General features: G+C 39.2%; 1 protein-coding gene across 3 annotated transcripts in view; it reads right to left on the bottom strand.

Annotated features, from left to right (window-relative positions):
- The window catches only part of VPS54 (VPS54 subunit of GARP complex), a 131,947-nt gene extending 114,378 nt beyond the window's left edge, over positions 1–17,569 (bottom strand). Inside the window, exon 1 of one of the 3 annotated variants that reach the window (XM_015112491.3) lies at positions 17,106–17,569. The gene's annotated coding sequence lies outside the window, so the exon portion shown is untranslated. Of the gene's footprint in view, positions 1–4,257; positions 4,359–17,105 lie in introns of those variants that run through there. The other 2 variants (NM_001261018.2, XM_077958281.1) reach the window with 2 other exon arrangements.
- Between the last annotated feature and the right edge of the window lie 5,495 nt (positions 17,570–23,064).

Raw genomic sequence — 23,064 nt, 5'->3', positions numbered from 1 at the left:
TGGTGCCAAGCCCAGCTCAGCACTAGGATTTGCAGTCCTTTTGGCCTACCCTGCCTTTTAAGTTTATTTAGGACCCCGGCATACCTCAGCCCACAGTGGCAAGGCTTGCCAGAACTCAAGTTCCAACCGCTGAGCTGGGCAATTCCCCTCTGGCTAGGGATGGTCTGAATGCTCCCTCCATGTGTGGGCGTCAGCTGAGTTCAGCCTGGTTTTGCTTTTTGCTGTTACAGTGCATTCAATGAGAAGTCTCACAATTGCTGCACTCCTCCTATCCCAAGCATACAAATTTCTCCACACCACACAGTCAGTGCATGGGGGATGGAGGAGAGGTGGTATCAGCAATTCAAGGCTGTCTTTCCTATCCTGTTCAGTGCTTCTTTGGGCAATATGAAGTTAAAACCAGGTTCTGTGAGTGCTCACCTGATTTTTGTTTCTTATGAAAGTGCTTTTTGTGTGTAGTTGTTAAATTTGGTGTTCCTGTGGAGGGGGACATCCAGGGGAGCCTTCTAGTTCACCATCTTGCTCTGTAACCCAAGATCTAAAATAAATACATTTTGACACGAAGTGTCATGCCACAGATATGTGGAAAATGTATTTATGTGAAACATCCATTGCTTAATGTCAGATAAATTAGATATTCATTCTGACAATACTATGCTGATATCTTGATTTATTCTATTTACCATGCGGTTTTTACAGAAAAAAAATCCTAAGTGCCATTTTAGAAACCTAGAAATATGTAGGCAGATAGCAGGAAAAAATACTTCTAGATTCTTTTAAGTTATTTCTGTATCTGGGGAGAAAAACACATGGTTTACTCTTCAAAGATTTTGAATTGGAAAACATATGCACATTCTCTTTTTTCCTACACCACTCTTAATTCTTATTAACAACAGGGAAGATCTCTAGTAAAAGGGGATTACAAAAAACTAGGGGACAGCCTATAAAGGTGAGTCCCAATTTCCAAACATTTGACTCTCCACTGCCTTCACCATCCACAGCTTATTATTAAGAAGATCTCCCTACAGTAAGAACCAAACTTTGTACTGATTATCGCATAATTATAAAAGTACAATCACTGGTAAGAAAACATGATAGATTCATTCATAAGACACAGATGTACAAACAAATATAACAAATGTACATGACATCTGAATCACAAAATTTCGGCAAAGAAATAATGTCATTGAAAGGCTAAAGAACAAAAATGATGAGACACCTTAAGAAAGTTTCAGGATAAGCAATGCATAGTTTGTCTACTCAGAAAAAAAATCAGTTCGAAAAAACAAGCAAACAAAATACACAGAATACAGGAAAATGGAAAGCTCTAAGCACTAAACGCAGGGAACTACTGATTTCTGATAGTACAAGTTAACTACCATCTAGAAACAAATCTGGCATTTTAACAACTGTAATGAGAATCTATAAACAGCTCTACCTTTTTCACGTGGTAATCTCCTTATAATTTTATCAATACTATGTTTGAATAGTATTTTCTCTTGAAGCTTTCTTTGTTTTCTCACAGTCACTCTATGTATTTCAATTTTTGCATCAATCATACTGAGGTTTTGGTTTTCATATAGTTCTTCCCTATCAGACTTCGAATTTCTTGATGTTTGTTTTCCTGTGTATTCTATTTGCTTATCACAGTTACTGTCACACACATAATAAAAATTTTATAGATGAATGAAATGAATGGTATGTAGAACATATCAGAACAGACAGACAAAACAGACAGCTGCCAATAATACTTAAGTAATAACAGAATGGGTCTGGGCTAATAAGGAAAAGAAAAAACAGAATCATCCATTCCAAAAAAAAGAAAAAAGGGATTTCTAAGGATGAGTAAAGATTTGATTTTCTTTCTTATAGCTCAAAATATCTTTTTATGTTCAGCTAAAAACTTCTTTTGAAAGGCACTAGAAGCATTGCCTCCTCCAACCCCAACCACCAGCCAGAACCCCACCAAGCAATGAACACACCTGCTGCCCAGACCTCTGTTTCTAAATACTGTCTCCAACTAAAATAAACCAGGACTCTTTGAAGAAATATGTAACTCCAGACATGGAATACAGAAAGAACAAGTCTATCCTGAGCACTCCTGTGTCAGAAAGCAAGATATGCTCAAAGACCAGTAGGACCTATTAAGAGGACAAAGGGCCAAATTAAAAGGGGGTTCCCACGGGCCACATTTGGGACAACTTAAGCATATTTTTCAAAAGTAATAGAGTATAACATATGGAATAAGTAAAAATTAATGGATACATAGAGATACTTAAGGGAGGAAAAAGAGATAAGGAAAGGGGGTGGGGAAAGAAAATCTCCGCTGAAGAATGCCAGTAATAAATATGGAAGGAATGACCAAATTAGAAAATCACCAATTTGCAACCCCCAATGTAAAAGCTAATTCAGGCAAAAATCACCAATGTATGCTAAGGCCATTAGGTAAAAAGTTGTTAAAAACAGAATATTCTCATGGTGCCTAAGTATTACCTCACAGATTACTTAGCAACACAAAGGGGAAAATGTATCTTTAAAATGGAAACCTGGCTGTCACCACCTTAAGTCATTAAACTTAATGTTACTGATAATAGGAGGACAACCTGATATTATGTAATTCATGAAATGACAAAATAGGAAAAAAAAATCATTACCTATGAAATATTCTCTCCAAAAATGTTTAATCCAACCCCATCAAATCTCTAGATCAGGAGTTAAGCTTTATTGTCCTGTGGATTTCTTTTACAGTCTGGTAAAGCTTATGGATGCCTTCTTAGAATAATGTTTTTAAATGCATAAAACACACAAGACTACAATGGACAATTATACTGAAATACAGTTACCATAATAATTGTTTAAATTATAACAGTAATATTATTTCTTCTTTTTCAGACAGGGTCTCACTCTGTTACCCAGGCTGGAGTGCAGTGGCACAATCACAGCTCTCTGCAATCTCAACCTACTGGGTGCAAGCGATCCTCCCACCTCAGCCTCCCGAGTAGCTGGGACCACAGGTGCACGCTACTACACCTGGCTAATTTTTGTATTTTTGTAGAGAGGAGGTCTCGCTATGTTGTCCAGGCTGGTCCTGAACTCGTGGGTTCAGGCAGTCCTCCCGCATCAGCCTCCCAAAGTGCTGGTATTACAGGCATGAGCTACCATGCATGCCCAGTCTATTATTGCTTCTTAATACAAATCTAGCAACTACCTTAATTTATAGACAATAAATGAGCATAAATTAAATCTTAAGATATCTGCAGCAATTGAATGTGATATGAGAATACCTGAGATTTCTATTGTTGACAAAGCTACAGGTACTGTAAATGTACTGTCCATACTGTATCCATGAAGGGTTTCTTATACTTATAATTAAAGGAAATGCTAAAATCCAGTTAGAGCAGAGTTTCTTAACCTTGACACTATTGACATTATGAATGGGATAATTCTGTTATCAGGGACTCTCTTGTACCCACCCAGCTGTGACAATCAAAAATGTCTCCAGACATTGCCAAATGTCCAAGGGTTGGGGAAGGAGAAGACAAACTCACCCCAGCTGAGAACCACTGAGTTAGAGATAAGTTAAAATAAAGATGTAATTTTTTCCCCATCTAAAGTTCATAGATTCCCTGAATTCTACAGACCCTACAGAGTCTGTGAACTCAAGGTTCAGTTCTGTTGGCTCTAGACCTACCTTTGAGTTTACAGTAAACAGAAGGAAGTAGGATAGTAAGGTTTAAACCACCATATATGAGGAAACAATGAGACAAATTAAGAGTATGAGATATTCTATTAAGAAATTGGCTTGGATACTTAGTCATTTTAAAAAGGCCGGAAAACTTTAGACTAAAATAAATAAATTACGTGATTATTTACCTGCTTGTTTCCTATCTCTGTCACTATACTGTAAACTTATATTTGTTTCATTCACTTTCCTATACCATACCCAATACAAAGTCTAAGCATTCAGTAAACCACATGACTATTCAATGAATGAATGAGCAAATGAATGAATATCACAGAGAGTGGGTAAAGACACGTAAGCCACTAACACAATACCTCAAAATGTTCACATACATTTCAAATAATCTAAAAATGTAAATCCAAAATATATTTTCTTGTTTGTATAACATTACTTGACTTTCTGAAATTTGATTCTAGATCTCCACTTTCCTTATAAAACGATATACTAGTTAAGAGTATTGGCCATACAATGAGTTAGATCTCTGTCATTTATTAGTTGTGTGACAACTGTCTTACCTTCCTAAGTCTCAGTTTCCTCATTTGTAAAATGGGACAGCAGCAGTATCTTCCTCATTGGAATGTCGTAAGATTTAAATAACTTATGTAAGTTCATAGCATAATAGTTGGTACACAGTAGACATTCAATAAAGAATTGCAACAACCGTTATTATAAACATTTTGGTTTTTTTTTTTTTTTTTCTTTGAGACAGAGTCTCACTCTGTCACCAGGCTAGAGTGCAGTGGCGTAATCTCGGCTCACTGCAACCTCTGCCTCCCAGGTTCAAGCCATTCTCCTGCCTCAGCCTCCTGATTAGCTGGGACTACAGGCGCACACCACCATGCCCAGCTAATTTTTATAATTTTAGTAGAGTCAGGGTTTCACCATATTGGTCAGGCTGGTCTTGAACTCCTGACCTCAGGTGATCCGCCCACCTTGGTCTCCCAAAGTGCTGGGATTACAGGTGTGAGCCACCATGCCCGGCAAACATCTTTTTAAATGGTCAGCAAATATTAACATTTCAACTGTGCCATAGAAAATTTTAAAATAACTACAAACTTTAGGATCCTGATCCTCCTCTTCTGGTGTCTTTCTTTGCTTGAGCATTCCTAATCCTGGAGAGAGAGGTGGTGGGTAGGGGGAAATAGAGGGGAAACAGCAAGAACAAATAAACCAATATGCGCAGACATAATTTACTTTCAGAAAAGTCACCAAAGCAAGAAAAATGATCCTCATTGCCATGACACTAAAGGGGGTAAAAAGAATATTGGAAAGTGATAATGAAGCCAGAAAACATGGTGGCCTAGAACAAAAGCAACTTTGATGACAAAAACTGTGCCTGTGGGAGAGAAGAGAGATGAGGAGGTGGTAGGGGAGTGAATGGAAATAATGGTTTGGAAGACATCTGAGTATAGGTCAAAGTTAAGTCCATGGAAGTAGAGTAGATGAGATAAAAATTACAATTTCTGAGTTGGACAAGACTTTAAAAGAATATCTGCCTCAACTTTCTACTTCATATATAAATCCTTTCTATAAGGGGTCTATCTGCCTCTACTTGAAAACTTCAATAATGAAGAATTAACTACTTCAAAAGCAGAGTACTACTGTAAAACAACCATAATTACTTTGGAAAAAAAAAATTCTTGTAGTGAACAGAATCCTGCCTCCCTGAATTTTCCATTACTGCTTCTAGTTCAATTACATTACAGGAATGAATTAGTAGATAACTACAGATAGTCACAGGAAAGTGATATACAAGTGGAGAAAGTGCCGAAGAAGAGAGCTAATGAAAGCTCTGAGCAAGGGGTAGGGCAAATCTGTTTAGAGGAAAAGACAATGGCAATCAGAAATACCATCCTTACACAGGGAAGATGTGTCAAGAAGTAAAGTGCAAACAGTAAGTAGCATCAACATGCTGCAAAGAGGTCAAGGAGATTACTAACTTTAGAAAGGATACTGGATTAAGAACGGTTTCAGGACAGTGGTTAGGGAAGAAGCCATCCCACTGAGGTTAAGAAGTGATGAAGTAATAAAGGCAACAGTATCAACATCTCTTTCATGGTAAAAAGAAAAAAAAAAAAAAAAAAAGAACAAGAGTTGAGCAAGAATCTTTTAGGCAAACGGAGACCTGAGCATATTTGTAGGCAAACAGCAAGAAGTCAACTGAAGGGTGAGATTAAAGAGGAACAAGAGGCCCAGCGCGGTGGCCCATGTCTGTAATTCCAGCACTTTGGGAGGCTGAGGTGGGTGGATCACCTGAGGTCAGGAGTTCAAGATCAGCCTAGCCAACGTGGTGAAACCCCGTCTCTACAAAAAATATGAAAAATTAGCCGGGTGTGGTGGCGGGCACCTGTAATCTCAGCTACTCTGGAGGCTGAGGCACAAGAATTGCTTGAACCCGGGAGGCAGAGGTTGCAATGAGCCGAGATCACGCCACTGCACTCCAGCCTGGGTGACAGAGCGAGACTCTATCTCAAAAAAAAAAAAAAAAAGGAACAAGTAAATGGTGGAGAAAGGAGATGGTCAGAGTTACATACACACAGGAATGGGGTGAGAGGGGATGGGAAAAGGAAAGACAAAGTGAGAAAGAAAGAATATCAAGCCCAGGGACTATAAGGCACCTCAGGTTTATGCCACACCTTGAGAAAGACAGGACTTTGTCAAGCAACAGTGAGAAAATAAGCAGGCTGACCTAGAAAAGTTGCCTCACACCCTATTCCTGTGCCCAATGTGTGAGTAGGAGGAGGAGTGGAATCAGCTGGGATGCAGGTTCTGAAGGTTCTGTGAAGTGTTAGATCAAGAGTGCAGTAAAAATATGTTATCAATGAAAGAAGGAAGGATGACAGGGAAGAACAAAATGGAAAGACAGGAAGAATTGCATCATCACTAATATCTGACTCTACAGTAAAATACAGTGAACACTATACAGTTCATAATTGCTTACTTTCAGATTTTTGTTCATCTTCAAATTAACCTAGTAAGAAAAACATTTCTGAATGAATCAATGAATCAATGATCTCCATTATATGAATGAAGAAACAAGTTCAAGAGTAACTTGATTTCAGACCATTTAGTGAGTTAACTGTGAAGAGGGAATCTGAATTCAGATTTTCTGATTCTAAGTTCCATGCCTCTGTCTCTGCACCAATAAAAAAAATTTTAAATTATTTCACTACTCCTTCCCACCCATTTCAGGCATCTGGTGCTTTCTTTTTCTGTCTGTCTCCTTATTAGATCAATGACTGAACCAATAATTATTTACTCTCATAACTATCACTTATGTCCATCTTCTGTTGAATGATATAATTAACATCTAATTGTGATAATTTTATAAGACCAGGATTATTCCAAAAGGAAAAAGATATTATACAATTTTTTTCTTTTTGAGATGGAGTCTCGCTGTGTTGCCCAGGCTGGAATACAGCGGCAAGATCTCAGTTCACAACAACCTCTGCCTCCCAGGTTCAAGCGATTCTCCTGCCTCAGCCTCCTTAGTAGCTGGGACTATAGGCACCCGGCACCACGCCCAGCTAATTTTTGTATTTTTAGTACAGATGGGATTTCACCACATTGCCCAGGCTGGTCTCAAACTCCTAACCTCAGGTGATCCGCCTGACTCAGCCTCCCAAAGTGCTGAGATTACAGGCGTGAGCCACCACGCCCAGCCTACACTTTCATCAGTGTAATTTACTGCATTTTTCTTACCAAAGGAATTAATTTGGCATCTGTAATGGGAGATAAATACACTACTTTGGCCCATCATCTTAGCACTTTCAAGAAAGTTTGAGCCCAAGAAGTTGAGGCTGCAGTGAGCTGTGATGGTGTCACTGCACTCTGACCGAGGCAATGGAGAGAGGCCTTCTCAACAACAACTTCTGAATTCCATATAATTGACCCCCTTTTTTTTTTTTTTTTGAGACAGTCTCGCTCTGTCACTCAGGCTGGAGTACAGTGGCGCAATCTCGGCTCACTGCAACCTCCCACTTCTGGATTCAACTGATTCTCCTGCCTCAGCCTCCCAAGAAACTGGGACTACAAGCGCCTGTCACCTTGCCTGGCTAATTTTCGTATTTTCAGTAGAGACGAAATTTCACATGTTGGCCAGGCTGGTCTCAAACTCCTGACCTCAGGTGATCCGCCCACCTCTGCCTCCCAAAGTGCTGGCATTACAGGCATAAACCACTGCGCCTGGCCCCGTATAATTGACTTATAAATTAATTTTTTTTTAAATGTCTAATTTGAGAAAACATGGATAAAGTGGAATTTCTTTTTAACACTGGAGCTGGACAGAGCTTTTTTGACATAATTTTGATATAATTTTGGACCTAATTTTTTTTAAAGTCCATACTTGACTGCTATTTTTTTAAAAGCAACAAAAAAATCTCAAATTTCATTTCCCCAAATTTAGAAGTACTGATATGGCCGGGCGCGGTGGCTCAAGCCTGTAATCCCAGCACTTTGGGAGGCCGAGACGGGCGGATCACGAGGTCAGGAGTTCAAGACCATCCTGGCGAACACGGTGAAACCCCGTCTCTACTAAAAAATACGAAAAACTAGCCGGGCGAGGTGGCAGGCGCCTGTAGCCCCGGCTACTCGGGAGGCTGAGGCAGGAGAATGGCGTAAAAACCCGGGAGGCGGAGCTTGCAGTGAGCTGAGATCCGGCCACTGCACTCCAGCCTGGGCGACAAAGCGAGACTCCGTCTCAAAAAAAAAAAAAAAAAAAAAAAAAAAAAAAAAAAGAAGTACTGATAATATGCAAGAAAAACTTAACCACACTGTAATGTCCTACCAAAGATCAGTCTGATAGAACTCGGGAGTTTGTTACCATAGTAAAAACTCTGCCCCCTCCTTTCTCCACCACCTTTTCTTGTTCCTCTTTAATCTCATCCTTCAGTTGGTTTCTTGCTGTTTGCCTACAAAATACATCAAATATCTTACATTCTAAGAAGTACTTTCCACAACATTTTTGAAATGTAAGAGTCAATTTCTAGTAAATGGTATAGTTAAGTTTTTCACACTACCTATACACAAATAGCAATATACTTCTACACTATACTTAAGATTTATCATTTGACAAAATCTAGTTTAATCAGAATTTTTAAAAATCCTTAATTTTTTTAAATGCATATCACATATATTATTGCTCACAAAAATCTCAATATTGAAGGTACAATCTAAACATACTCTCAAGAAATACTAACATTGGGGCTGTTATATAAATAAGAACTTCTATAGTCCTCTTGAGCATTAAAGAAGTATGGAAGAGGCTTAAGGAACCCAGAAAATAAGAACAAAGTTGTAGTAATCTAATTTGCTTTCTCTTTACATCCTCATATAGCATTTACGAGACCCTGTGCTTTGCAGGAAACTCTGAATGCATGCGCTTCCCAAAGTTACTTATTTACTTTTTATTTAGTGACAAGGAACAATAAGAAATAATAGTGACTAGAAGGATAAAAATTATAACAATTTGTAATCTTAGACTTAAATATTTTTAAATGGCTTATAAAACAAATGCTATTTCATGTGACATCTTTATCAGGAATAAAAATCATAGATGTCCTCATAAAATAATATATAATTTTTAAGTCTAGATAATATTCCAAATAAAAGCAATGTCTTTTTTTCCCCAGCACTCATCAGAGAATTATAACATTATAGCAGCCATTAAAATTAAGGGGAGGCCCAGGCGCGGTGGCTCATGCCTGTAATCCCAACACTTTGGGAGGCTGAGGTGGGCAGGTCACAAGGACAGGAGATCCAGACCATCATGGCCAACATGGTGAAACCCTGTCTCTACTAAAATATAAAAAGTTAGCTGGGCGTGGTGGTGCATGCATGTAGTCCCAGTTACTCGGAAGGCTGAGGCAGGGGAATCACTTGAACATGGGAGGGGGAGATGGCAGTGAGCCGTGATTACCCCACTGCACTCCAGACTGGCGACATAGCCAGGCTCCGTCTCAAAAGAAAACAAAAAAAAATTGATTAAGGGTCACAGGCCTGGAATATGAACAAACTATACTAAGATAAAATCTGTCTCTAGCATGTAAAAATTCCAACAACAACAAAAAAATTACTTGGATGCTTTCTTACTCCTTTGGGCCATTGATATGACTGTATAACTAGTGAAATTTTTGTCAGTCAAAATGAACCATATTAGACACTTGTATTCTCTTCTTGGTGTCCCAGCCAAATATTAGCAAGATAATCTTAAAATCACTCATTCAGAGTTATTGAATAAATGTCTCAAATATATAAACTATTAGACACTTATTAAGTAACAAAGATGATACTTTCAAGGAATTTTCATTTTAGGGAAAATAAAGCAAAATAGCTAAGAAACATCTGCATTAAGTCAGTAAACAGTTCACAAATAAAAATATTAAATGTTAGTTTAAGGGAAAAGTAAAAACAGGGTTTATGATTACTATAACCTCAAACAAAAAATAAATTAGTATTTTAATTAATCACTGCTTGGCACTACCCTTACATCCCTCCCCACTGGTTGGGTATCATAGCCCTGTTCTACTTTACTAACTTCATTACTTAGCCTACCTCCCCATTACTTTGTCTCCCTTGCATCTCTCCTCCCTCATCCACCTTCAATACAATCTGTCTTTGCTTTTCTCCTGGTTGCAGAACACTGCCAGAAAAAACAGTAAAATATGCTGATTACAAATTTATGAGTTCCAGTCTCCAATGAGCCTCTGATGCTGCTCAGCAATTCTTTCACTGATTTATCTTGAAACACTTCTCTTCTCCATTCCCCACAAGATGTGTAACACTTTCAACACTCTCCTCAAGTCCCCTAGCCTGCCTACTTTCAACAACCCAAGGCTCAAAAAGTAACTGTTAAAAAAAAATTTTAAAAAAAAGCCCCCAGATGTAGTTTTTTCCCTCCATATCCAAATGTATCTAATTATCATCTATACACAACTCCTAACTTTCTGAGATAGAGTATAGGTGTCTACTCTTTTCCAGAGTTAATCCCCTAACAGCTGTTCTTGATCTTACCTCTTCCTGCTTCATCTGGGACCTTTTTCTATTAGTTATTCCCCAATTCTATCTTTGATCTCTTCATCGGCCTATCAAAAAAAAAAAAAGTTCAAGTACCAAATGAAGGCCCTTTCCCTCCTCCCTGCCTCCTCCAGCTACTACATCTTACCTCCCCCCTTCACTGGCAAACCTCTATTCTCTTTTTGGTCTACCTCCTTAGCTGTCTTCCATCTTCACCACTTACTTGGCTCCAGGAAAGGTTAGGAATGACCTGATTTCTACATTCAGTGGCCTATATTCAGAATTTATCTAACCTGACCTCAATGCCCTGAAAAAGTCAAAGAAGGTAATAAAAGCAGAAGGAATGAAAAAGAAAGTCACCATTTGTAATCCTCCAACATAATGACTGATTCAAGCAAGGATCATTAATGGATACCAAAATCACTGGGTAAAAGGTGTCAAGGAATAGGATATTTACATGGCTATTAAGTATCCTCTACAAATTATTTATTAAATAGTAGAGAGATCTGTCAGTCCCACCTTTACCAAGTGATCAAACTTGCATTACCAATAGAGTGACAGCCTGAAATCATGTGCCTCCTGATGTAATACAGCAGTAGAAATACACATCATCTGTGTGGTGGTCTCACCAGAAATGTCTGACTAGAATCTAATTGTGAGGAACAGACCAATTCAGAATGTGGAACATGCTCCAGGACATACAGTCTCTACTTCTCAACAGATATATCTAAAGAGAGGAAGGCGGTAGGAAACTAGTCCAGACTGGGGGAGACTTAAAGAGACATACCAGCCAAATGCAATGCATTAACCTTGCATGAATCCTGCATTTGAGGGGGGAAAAGCTATAAAGATTTTTGGGATAACTAGGAAGATTTAAGTATAGAGTATACGTCAAATAATGTTATTAAGTAAATACTGATATATATATAACATATCTAATACCTATGAATACCACATTACTTATTCTGAATATTATCTGCAACTATTCTACCCTCAAATTACCCCATAAAAATCTTACTGAATAGCTGGGCCTCTGACCACCTCTACCCTTATTTTTATATGATTGTGAAAGAGAGGTGACCAGTTAACAAAATTGTAAGAAATTGGCCGGGCGCGGTGGCTCACACCTGTAATTCCAACACTTTGGGAGGCTGAGGCAGGCGGATCACAAGGTCAGGAGTTTGAGACCTGTCTGACCAACATGGCGAAACCCTGTCTCCACTTAAAACACAAAAATTAGTCAAGCGCAGTGACGCGCACCTGTAATCCCAGCTACTCAGGAGGGCAAGGCAGGAGATCGCTTGAACCCAGGATGCAAAGGTTGCAGTAAGCTGAGATTGCACCACTGCACTCCAGCCTGGGCAACAGAGTGAGACTATTTTTTTAAATAATAATAATAAAATTGTAAGAAATTATATTTTTGCCATTTCATGCATTTTAATTAATTCAACTCTAAACGCTACAGCATAACTGTGGACTACTGGACATATAGAAAAATCAAAGTGACTTTTTTGCATAGAAAGATGAAAAATAATTTAAAAAGAAATCTAGAAGGAAATGAGATTTTACAAATGGTGAGTAGGCTTAAAACCCCTATTTCTTCAGTTAAATCCTCACATCTGAAGAATAATTACCACTGGTAGAAAAACCCTTCAAATACACAGGAAGGCAGGCATAGTAAATGAAGACAAAAGGATTACTCCCAAAAAGGGAATTAATCCAAATAACTGTAGCATACTCTTAAAAAGATTAAAACTATTTGTATAAGTCACTTACAACAATTTTAACTCTGAAATAAAATATATATTTTTCAAGTCTTCTCAAACAGCATATTTGAAAACAAGGTAATCTTTTCTTAATAACTTAATTTCACCATTTTAATAATGTTATTTTACTGTGCTATAATGGTGATACTCTCAGGTGCTATAGAAGGAAGTCAGTTTGCCCCTATATTAAGGAGTTTCAGTTTGCCCCTATGTTAAGGAGTTTCAAATATTGATACACTAGTTATTTTACTAGTTTGTTATCAGTATTTGTATTTAGTGCTTCTCTCCTCCCTAGAGAGGCTGTCAGCCATCACTATTCTCCGCCTTACTATCTATATTCCTGCCTTTGACAACCTCTATATTCCTTCCTAGTTTGATTCTTCTGAAGCGAATAACTCTTCTACAGTATGTTATAGTTGACACAGCATCTTAATACATATTACCTCATTTAATAATTCTTACAATAGCCTTGTAATACATGGATTATCACTACCCCTATTTTATAGATGAGAAAACTGAGGCTCAGAAAGAATAACTTGAGTAACTTATCCACAAGGTATGGATGATAAATAGCAAAAGTGATCTCAACTGTCAATTACCTTCTTTCATCAACAAATTAAGCTTGTTAAAAACATTAAATAGTCAAAAGTGGAGCTCATAGGGGAAAAAAAGAGATTCATTATAAGCTTTGAATTTTTCTGGACATTCACAACATACATACATACATACATACATTAAGTTAAACACTTAGCTTACTTCTCCTTTCTTGGTAGTTGAAGCTGCCAGGAAAAAAAAAAATCACTTCTGGATAAAAGATATGAATATATTCTATTTACAATTTCAAAAACATATGCAAAAATAACTAACAATGCAAAACAATATCCAAATTTGCAGTAAATTAAGTCTATTTTTAGGAAAAAAAGGGTTTCTTTTTTCAGATTTGAAAACAACCTAAATATACAAAAGAATATCTGCATTGTGTCATAAATAGATTTCCTTTTATTTTTCCCTCAATTCCTCCTCTTGCAAAGAAATAGTTGCTAGAGGATCTAAGGTGTTAATCTAATTCACCAAACAGTGCCCACTGAGAGTATTTTCCCACCTGGTAGGAATCAAAAACACTAGGTCCTTACCAGAAATCATGCAACCCCTAGGTTTACAATGGTACCATTGACATTTTGAACCGGATAATTTCTTGCAGAGGTGGATGCAATATGTTCTCTGCATTGTAGGGTATTTAGCAACATCTCTAGCCAATAGCATTTCCTTCAGCTATGACAACCAAAAATGTCTCTAGACACTGCCAAATTTCCCTTGGAGGTCAAAACCGTCCTTGCAGAGCAATTGTTTTAGATGTTAGGGCACTGGATATTTGAAAAAGGAAACTTCCAACTGGCCCTGTTAATTATAATTTTTTAAAATTTTTTTTTTTAAAATAAGACATTAATAGTACAAGATACCTAAATAATACATCTGCTATCCTTCCTTAGGTTAAAGCATTTTTAGAGGATTTTGTAACATGGGTTTCATCAATGCAGCTACATATAGTCACTCACTTTTCCCCCCAAGTTGGGGGAATGTCCAGTTCTTTCTCAGCTCTGCTAGCAAAATGTCAAATACATACATATATACAAGAATCTAAACAATTCTAACTTCCAAAGTCCCATTTCTTGCTTTACATGGCCACGCTGTGGTTCTTGAGCCACGCATCCTAGAGATTCAAGCTTCTAATCTCCAGATTTCCTCATCTGGTTGCTGCCAACTAATAGTGAGGCAAGTAGGAAGTAAGCTGATGACCTTTAAGATCTTTTCCAACCCTGATATTCTAATATTCAATAACAAAAATGCCCACTTTTACTTATTGATTCCGACCTGACCAAACCACCTCTTGAGGTTACTGAAGACATTCATGCCTTCTTTCTCCAACTTTATGCTGAATACAACCAAAAAGTATAATATTATTTACAACATCACTTTTAATATTGGTGATCAGTTGCTTATTCTCTAGCTCAAATAAAAAATTTTAACATGCACACTGATTTTAAAGGAAAAGCTTTTCAAAAAGCTATGAGCCCACAGCATTATATGAAAGGCGCACATTGGGCCAATATTGAGATAGAAAGTACACTACTGGTTGCCTAAAGATGGGGCTGGGGTGAAGAGAATGGGGAGTAACTGTTAATGGATACAAGGTTTTTTGAGGGAATGATGAAAATATTCTAAAATTAGATTATGGTGATCTTTGCACAATTATTTAAATAAACTAAAAACCACTGAATTGTACACTTTTTTTTTGAGATAGAGTCTCACTCTGTCACCCAGGCTAGAGTGCAGTGGTGCCATCTCGGCTCACTGCAATCTCCACCTCCCAGGTTCAAGTGATTCTCCAGCCTCGGCCTCCCCAGTAGCTGGGATGACAGGTGCTCGCCACCATGCCCGGCTAATTTCCCGGCTAATTTTTATATTTTTAATAGAGACGGGGTTTCACCATGTTGGCTAGACTGGTCTCGAACTATGGACCTCAGGTGACCTACCTGCCTAGACTTCTCAAAGTGCTGGGATTACAGGTGTGAGCCACCGAACCCAGCCAAGTTGTACACCTTAAATGGACGTATTTTATGGTATGTTAATTTTATCTCGATAAAGCAGTTTTTAAAAAGTTAAGAGCAGGAAAAAGGAATTGTAATTAACTTTTGTTGATTAAAACAAAGAGTGTGATGGGTTGGGGCTGTGGCTCACACATCTAATCCCAGCACTTTGGGAGGCCGAGGCGGGTGGATCACAAGGTCAGGAGTTTGAGACCAGTCTGGCTAATATGATGAAACCCCGTCTCTACTAAAAATACAAAAATTAGCCAGGCATGGGCACGCCTGTGGTCCCAGCTACTTGGGAGGCTGAGGCAGGAGAATCACCTGAACCCGGTAGGCGGAGGTTGCGGCAAGCTGAGATCGCCCCACTGCACTCCAGTATGGGCGACAGAGCAAGACCACGTCTCAAAAAAAAAAAAAAAAGAATGTGATGAAGAACAAATTCTGCAAAATTTGCCGTTTCATGGGCTATATAGGAATTGACTTTAATTCTGACACAAAAAATTACCTTATCCAGAAATAAATTTTAACCTTCCAAAAAATATAAACATATGCAAAAGTAATCACCTTTTCCTAGTAAACTTTTAGTATTAAATTCTAATTTCAAAAACACTTCAGAAAGCCAAATGCTGTAGTAACAATAGTTCTACAAGAATAAAATATATGAATGTTAACAACAACAAAACAGTGTTTACAATTTGGTTGTGATGCATTCTTTATTTTAAAAACCCATTAAAACATTTTTCATTTATTTAAAAAGCATCCTCAGACTGCCTCTTAGATTGGTAATGTAATAATTCTTAAGTTATCAGAACATAATTTTAAAATAGCCAAATTACAATAAAATTGCAAACTCTACTGTCCCAAACATCAATTACACATACTGATCATTTTTACCCAAACCTATCATGAGCAACGATGATCACTACAAACCATCAACATCCATTTCTAGGAAATCCGATTCTGACTACACTACAAATACAGTCAAACAAACAAATCCCATCATGCCCTCTGTTCCATCATTTAACTGCTTAGAAATCATTTAGGCTCTGAAGGTGCTTTTTCCAATTAACTCTCCTTCGGATTTATAAAAGTGAACGTACATCAAAACCTGCAGTTTAGGTTATCGCAATAACATTTCTCAGTATACTACAAGTAATTTATCATGGTATTACTTAAAGTCGTTTACTATTAAGACTGCCCTGGATTTGACAAATCAGAAATACAGCCAATTAAAAATAAAAACAGTACAATTTAATTCTTCGAAAGTAAGAGCCTCAATAAAGACCAAAAAAATAAAACTGATTAGAAGGAAAAAAAATCTTTTTTCGCAACCCTGGTCAGTCAAAATGCTAAAAATACCATCTTGAACTCAACACATGAACAGACCAAATGGCTAATTATAATTGGCAAGCCAAAGTTCCCAAGTCAACGACGGGAGAGCAAAGACGGCAGGGAGGGCCTGCCCTTTCTATCTGTGCAGAGATGGAAGGAGGCAGAACTGAAGAAAATTAATTATTGAACAAATTATTTCAAGCTACATTTTCAAAAGGCAAAAGACTGAGTAACTCTTTGGGTTAGTCTTCCCCGGAGAGAAAAACAAACAAATGTTTAAACGATTCCAATAGAATCCAATAGGACTAGGGGCCTGGCTGGAAAAAGAAAAGGGAAAGTTTGGGGGCAGCGTCTAAGGGGGTGATGGAAGTTCCAAAGCTGGGATCCCAGAAAGAGAGGGGCTAGAGCGGCGTTTGCGGTCGCCGACAGGAGGTAGGGAACACAGCTGCCAGCCCCGATCCCGAAGGGAGAGTGAAAAGGAAAAAAAAAAAGGAGGTGGCGGAGGAGAATGGAAGCTTCAGCGCCGGTCAGTTGTGACGGAAACTCCGTCCGCTTCGGGCTGGGGAGGAGAGCCGAGGGGGTGGGGTCTCGGTCCCTCTCTCCGCAGGAGGTCGGGGTGAGAGTGGGCCGCGACGCGCGGGGGCCGCGGGGCACACCTACCTGCGGGTCCCGGGGCAGCCGCCCTGAGCGAGGCCTAGTGCATCGCCGCCGCCTCCAGCCCTCCACGTCGCACCGAGGCTGCTGCTCCACGGCCGCCGCCGCCCGGCGCCCGGCCGGGCCCGAGCCCGGCTTCCCGCCCCCGCCCCGCGCCCGCTGGCCAGTCGGCCCAGGGAGCACAGGGCCGCCCTCTCGAGCCCAGCTCCACTCGGGGGTGAGAGGCGGCAGCGGCGGCTCCCTCACGTCTCTCCCGGGTGTCCTGTCAGCCAGCAGTTTCCCCCGGGTCCGCAGCGCCGCCTCCGCCGCTGCTGCCGCCGCCTCTCCCACATCCCCGGCCTCCAGGGGAGCCGCCGCCGCCGCGCCACGACCACTGCCTCTGGCGCTTCTGCTCCCGGCTCCACTGCTTTCCCTCACCCCGCCGGCCCAGCCGGCTTGGCCCGGTCGGGTGTGGGGAGACAGCGCCGGAGGCCGCCGCAGCCCCCAGCCCACAATCCACCGCGCGGCCCCGCCGGGGCGGGAGGGCCGCGGCCCGGGCCGGGGGGAGCGCCCGCCGCCTGGGGAAAGCGGCTTTGGCGCAGGCCGGCGTGCCCGTCGCAGGCGCAGCCAGAGTTCTCTCGGGGCGGGGAGTACACCGCGTGGCTCCCCTGCGCCTCCTCTAATAGTCCTACACGCAGACAGAAATCCACGCTGAATTCCACTTTCCCCACCACCCTTCCCCCCAACTCCCAGTTTTCAGGAACACCCAGATGCCTCCTGCCGCCTTCCCCGAGACTGGGACGCGACCCCTCCAGCGTAGCCCTCGCCACCCACAAGACCAACCGACTCGAAAGATCCCTAAATCACCCGGGACCTATTAAAGCAAATACTTCCACGAGATTCCACCTCTCTCCCACCCCCTCGAAGTAAATGCTTTTCAGCCGTTCCCAAATAAATGCCCTTCCAAAGGTTAAAGGTCACCCCACCGCAACAACCCAATTCTCTCTATTGAGGACTTTTTCCCCATCCGGTCCTCCCCTCCAAGTCTTCCCCAAGTTCCAGGCCTTCCTCCCAGGCACTGAAATCAGTTATTCCTGTTACTTGACTGAGATACTTGGAGTGTGTATGATAATTAATACCTCCTAATTCTGATTTCAGCCTGGTTTCACAGGACTTGCAACTTTAAACCAATAAAATACAGTCCACAAGAAAGGCAAGGTCTTAGTATATAAATACAAACACACACACCCACACACACACATATATATATGGATGTGGAAGAAAAAGGTCCTCAATCATTTGAGTGCTTGTGGCTTAATTTTGGGAAGATTTTATTCAATTTTGAAATTCTTGCCTAAAAATACATTTCAAGCATTTACAAGACATAGTATGTTTTAACAAATCAAAAGTGAAAATACTCTTATAGTTGGGGGGTTGAAAAAAAAGTTGATCCAAGTTTCACTTCTAAGAAGTCACTTTGAAAACTGCAAACATAACTTTTATGAAATAATATTTTACCCACCAAAGAGCTAAAATTGGGGGAAGAGGACAAAAAGTAAGGAAGCATCAAAAATAGTTAAGAGAAAACTCTTACATTATATTTTTCTAAATTCAATCCTCTACAATTATGTAATAAGGTGAGAAAATCATTCTCCAGTATGAAATAAATTTAACTATAAAATAGTGAAGTCCTCTTAAATCCCTGATCGCTTATAAAACCAGTTGAGTTTACATAGAAGCAGAGTAGAATGGTGGTTACCAAAGACTGGGGGCAAAGGGTGATGAGGAAAGGGGAAATGTGGGTCAAAGGGTATAAAGTTTCAGGTAGGAGGAATAAATTTTAGTGATCTATTGCACAGCATGATGACCACAGTTAATAACAATGTATTTAATTTTCCAGAATAGCTAAAAGAGTATTTTGTTTTGTTTTGTTGAGACTGAGTCTGGCTCTGTCGCCCAGGCCAGAGTGCAGTGGCAGGATCTCAGCTCACTGCAACATCAGCCTCCCAGGTTTAAGCAATTCTCCTGCCTCAGCCTCCGGAGCATCTGGGACTACAGGTGCGCACCACCACGCCCAGCTAATTTTTGTATGTTTAGTAGAGATAGGGTTTCACCATATTTGCCAGGCTGGTCTCCAACTCCTGACCTCGTGATCCACCTGCCTCAGCCTCCCGAAGTGCTGGGATTACAGGCATGAGCCACCACGCCCGGCCAAGAGTACATTTTAAATGTTCTCACCGTAAAAAAAATAAGCTGGGTACAGTGGCCCACACTTGTAGTCTCAGCTGAACTGGAAGGATGCCTTGAAACTAGCAGTTTGAGTCCAGCCTGGACAACATAGCCAGACACCATCTCTTAAAAAAAAAAAAAAAAAGTAGGTGAGGTGAAAGATGTGTTAATTAGCTTGGTTTAGTTATTCCACAGTGTGTACATATATCAAAACATCACATTGGATCCTATAAATATATATAATCATTATTTGTCAATTTAAAAATTTTTATTAAAAAAGATGTGTTTATACTGGGAAAATATTAAGAAGAGGATTAACCAAGTTTTGTCTAAGGCCAGAAAGGAAAATCATTTTTCTTTATGTCTAGAATCAGCTCATAGATTATACTAAGAATTGGATTTAGCAAATTCCTATAATTTGACCCGCCTCAGGAAGTCAACAACAGTTCAAAAACTTCCTTAAGCCTGGCTGGTTTGGCCTTTAACAAAATATTTGTGTTTATATCCCACCTTGTTCCAGAAAAGATTCCAAGCTGGCACTTGGACTACATGATAGCCATCAGTTGTCTCCCAGACACTGGAACAAGAGAGTCTGGTTTGCTTAATTATCCATCTGTTGATAACATACCATAGGAAGAAAATACACATTGAGTGTTGTGCTTAGTTCTTTCAGGGATCCAGCTCAATGTTTACTTTTACTTTTACTTTTCCACAGAACAATTCATAATCTTGAATCTAAACAGAAAAGTAAATGCTGATGATCAAGTTTGCAAAATTTTTTTAAAGAGTGTAAACTGGGCAAGCAATTTCATTTAAAGCTAGATAAATTTCAAATTAATTAGTATGTTCACTTGCTATCACTTGAATCATTTCAGTATGAGAACTAAAAGCCGAATCATAATTATGTAGGTATAGATATATTATTAGTTTACATTTCCGGAAAGCACAGATGATGGAAAATTAAGAAATTAATAAAAAATTAAGAAATTGATAGGAGTTAAGATTCCATCGTTGCCCTCAAAAAAAGTAATCAGGAAAAAAATATTTAGCTACCATGTCACTAACACTGTATTTGGCATATTTATTATATCTGTTATTATATCTGTTACCCACCAATCACATGAAAGGTGATAGTCCATCCAGGTTGTATGTTCTAATTAGAGGGAGAATGGCAAATTTTCTAATGCCATAACACCTATAAAAGGCCTATGTTTATGTTTACTGTGTATTCTGTGCATATTTGTGTGGGTGGCAGTAGTGAGGTTAACTTATCTAGTCAATCACTGAACACTGGCTTTGTTTTTTTTTTTTCTTTTTTTTTTTTTGAGACGGAGTCTTGCTCTGTGTCCCAGGCTAGACTACAGTGGCGCAATCTTGGCTCACTGCAAGCTCTGCCTCCTGGGGTCACAATACATTCTCCTGCCTCAGCCTCCCGATGCAACTAGGACTACAGGCGCCCACCAGCACGCCTGGCTAATTTTTTATATTTTTAGTAGAGACAGGATTTCACCATGTTAGCCAGGATGGTCTTGATCTCCTGACCTCGTAATCCACCCTCCTCAGCCTCCCAAAGTGCTGGAATTACAGGCATGAACCACCGTGCCAAGCCTGAACATTGCCTTTCTAATGATTCATTTGATAGAAACTATACATTCACGTGCAATATAAATACAGAGGGGAAAGGGGGCACTGTTAGAATGAACAATTAGAAAAATCATTTTGCAATTTAATAAGATAGAAGCACTAGCTTCTTTTTTCTGTGATAGAAAACCTTGAATCTATCAAATGGAAACCCATCCAAGTTCTTAACCTACTCTTCAGCTAAATATGTGTAATTATATTGTGTGTTTAGTATAAATAAGTTATCTTTGATAAGCAAAATTTATATGCATTCATGAACTGAAGATATCAAGCTGGTAATTGTTTCATTAGGGTTTGGGTTTTCTATCCAATGTCCTGAATTATTTTATGCATCATATTTGAGCTATTCTTAAATGTTATATATATAAATATTTAATTATATGTGTTTTTATAATTTAAAATTTTTTTATAATTTTTGATATAGCTAATGTATAGTATATAAAAATATAAATGATAATTTATAACAATATGACTCTAACTTGAAACTGTGTTTTGATATTTCTTCATAGGTAATATGGGACTATCTTAATGTAGGAAAATTTCCAGTTTACTTTGAGTATGGTGTAAGATATTAAAGCTAAATGTAGATATAAGCATCACTAGAAAATTTATAATATTTTCTGTGATAATGTACTCAATACTTGTTGGGAGTAATATACAAGTTTTCAACATATCTTTTTGTCTTCTACATCAGCCGCTTGGTTACTTTGGAAGCAATTATTTAACTCTGTTAAATTTCTCTGTTAACTTTTTTCTTGACCTTGATATTTCAGATTTCCATTTTGATTATTATAATAACAGCAGCTGTAATCTACTAAGAATTTACTGCACCCCAAGCATAGGGAAAAACCAAGATACTATGGTATATTAGTTTTCTATTGGCATATACAAATTATCACCAATTTAGCAATTTAAAGCAACACACATTTATTATGTCATAGTTTCTGTGAGTCAGGAGTCTGAGCACAACTTAACTTGTCTTTGCTTAAGGTCTCACAACGCTGCAATCAAAGCATCCATCAGCCTGTATTCTCATCTGAAAGCTTGACTGAGGAAGAATCTGCTTCCAATCTCCCTCAGGTTGTTGGCAGCATTCATTTACTTGCATTTACAGACTGAGAGCCCTGGCTCCTTGCTGGCTCAAGGCTGCCCTCAGATTTTAGAGGCCACCTGCAGTTCCTCACCTTGTGGGTTTCCCTAACACAGCTGTTTACTTCATCAGCCAGTGAGGAGTGTCTGTAAAGTCTCTAAAGTGAATCTGCTAGCCAAATGGAGTGATATCCTAGTATATTTTCCATAGTCTGTGGTTTACAAGCAGGTCACAAGTTTCACTCACACACAAAAAGTGTGAACAATCATGGTTGCCTTTGATGGTAGCAATCATGAAGGGCTACCCTCGAGCCTGTAATTAAAATACCACAGGCTTTGAAGTTTGGCCAACCTTGGGCTTTAAACCTGGCTGTGACACTTTAGCTATGTGACTTTATTATCAGTCTCTCTAATTCGTAGTTTGTTCATCTGCAAAGAGGAAAATAATCTCTTTACACTTTGTTTTTCTCCCATGTAAAATGAGGCTAATAATACAGTTGTAAGGATTAAATGAGCATTTTAACACAGTAACTGGTAACATGAAATACTCAATAAACACTTGTTAGTTTTCTCCCTTTGTTACCCCTCTTTCTCTCATCTCTTCTTATTTTGAACCTAGTCTGTTAGAAGTCCCAGTTGGCATTTCTACCCTTTCAACTGCTACGCATTTATCCTGGGTCCAGAGTTCATGTACATGTGTGCACCTGTATCTAGGGCCATTCAAAACCAACCCTAGTATCAACACCTTAAAAAACAGGATGGATAGTATTGCAAATGTTATCTCCAACTTGAGCTTGGAAAAATTAATAAAATGATAAATGCATAACATTAGATCATTATTAGACATAGAGGCTTTGAGAGCTTAGAGAACTTTGCTGGGGTTGGCTTCAGTTCTCCCTCTGAATCATGTTCAATAGGTACAAGGCACAAAAGGATGTGTTCTGGCGTAGTAGTGTTCATGGGCTCTGAGTTTGTATTCCAGCTTTGCCACTTTCTAAGTAACCTTGGGGATATTATTTAAGCTCTA

This window comes from Macaca mulatta, chromosome 13 (assembly GCF_049350105.2).
Source record: "Macaca mulatta isolate MMU2019108-1 chromosome 13, T2T-MMU8v2.0, whole genome shotgun sequence".
NCBI lineage: Eukaryota > Metazoa > Chordata > Mammalia > Primates > Cercopithecidae > Macaca > Macaca mulatta.
The sequence above is the reverse complement of the archived record's forward strand: the minus strand, read 5'-3'. Positions and strand labels throughout refer to the sequence as shown.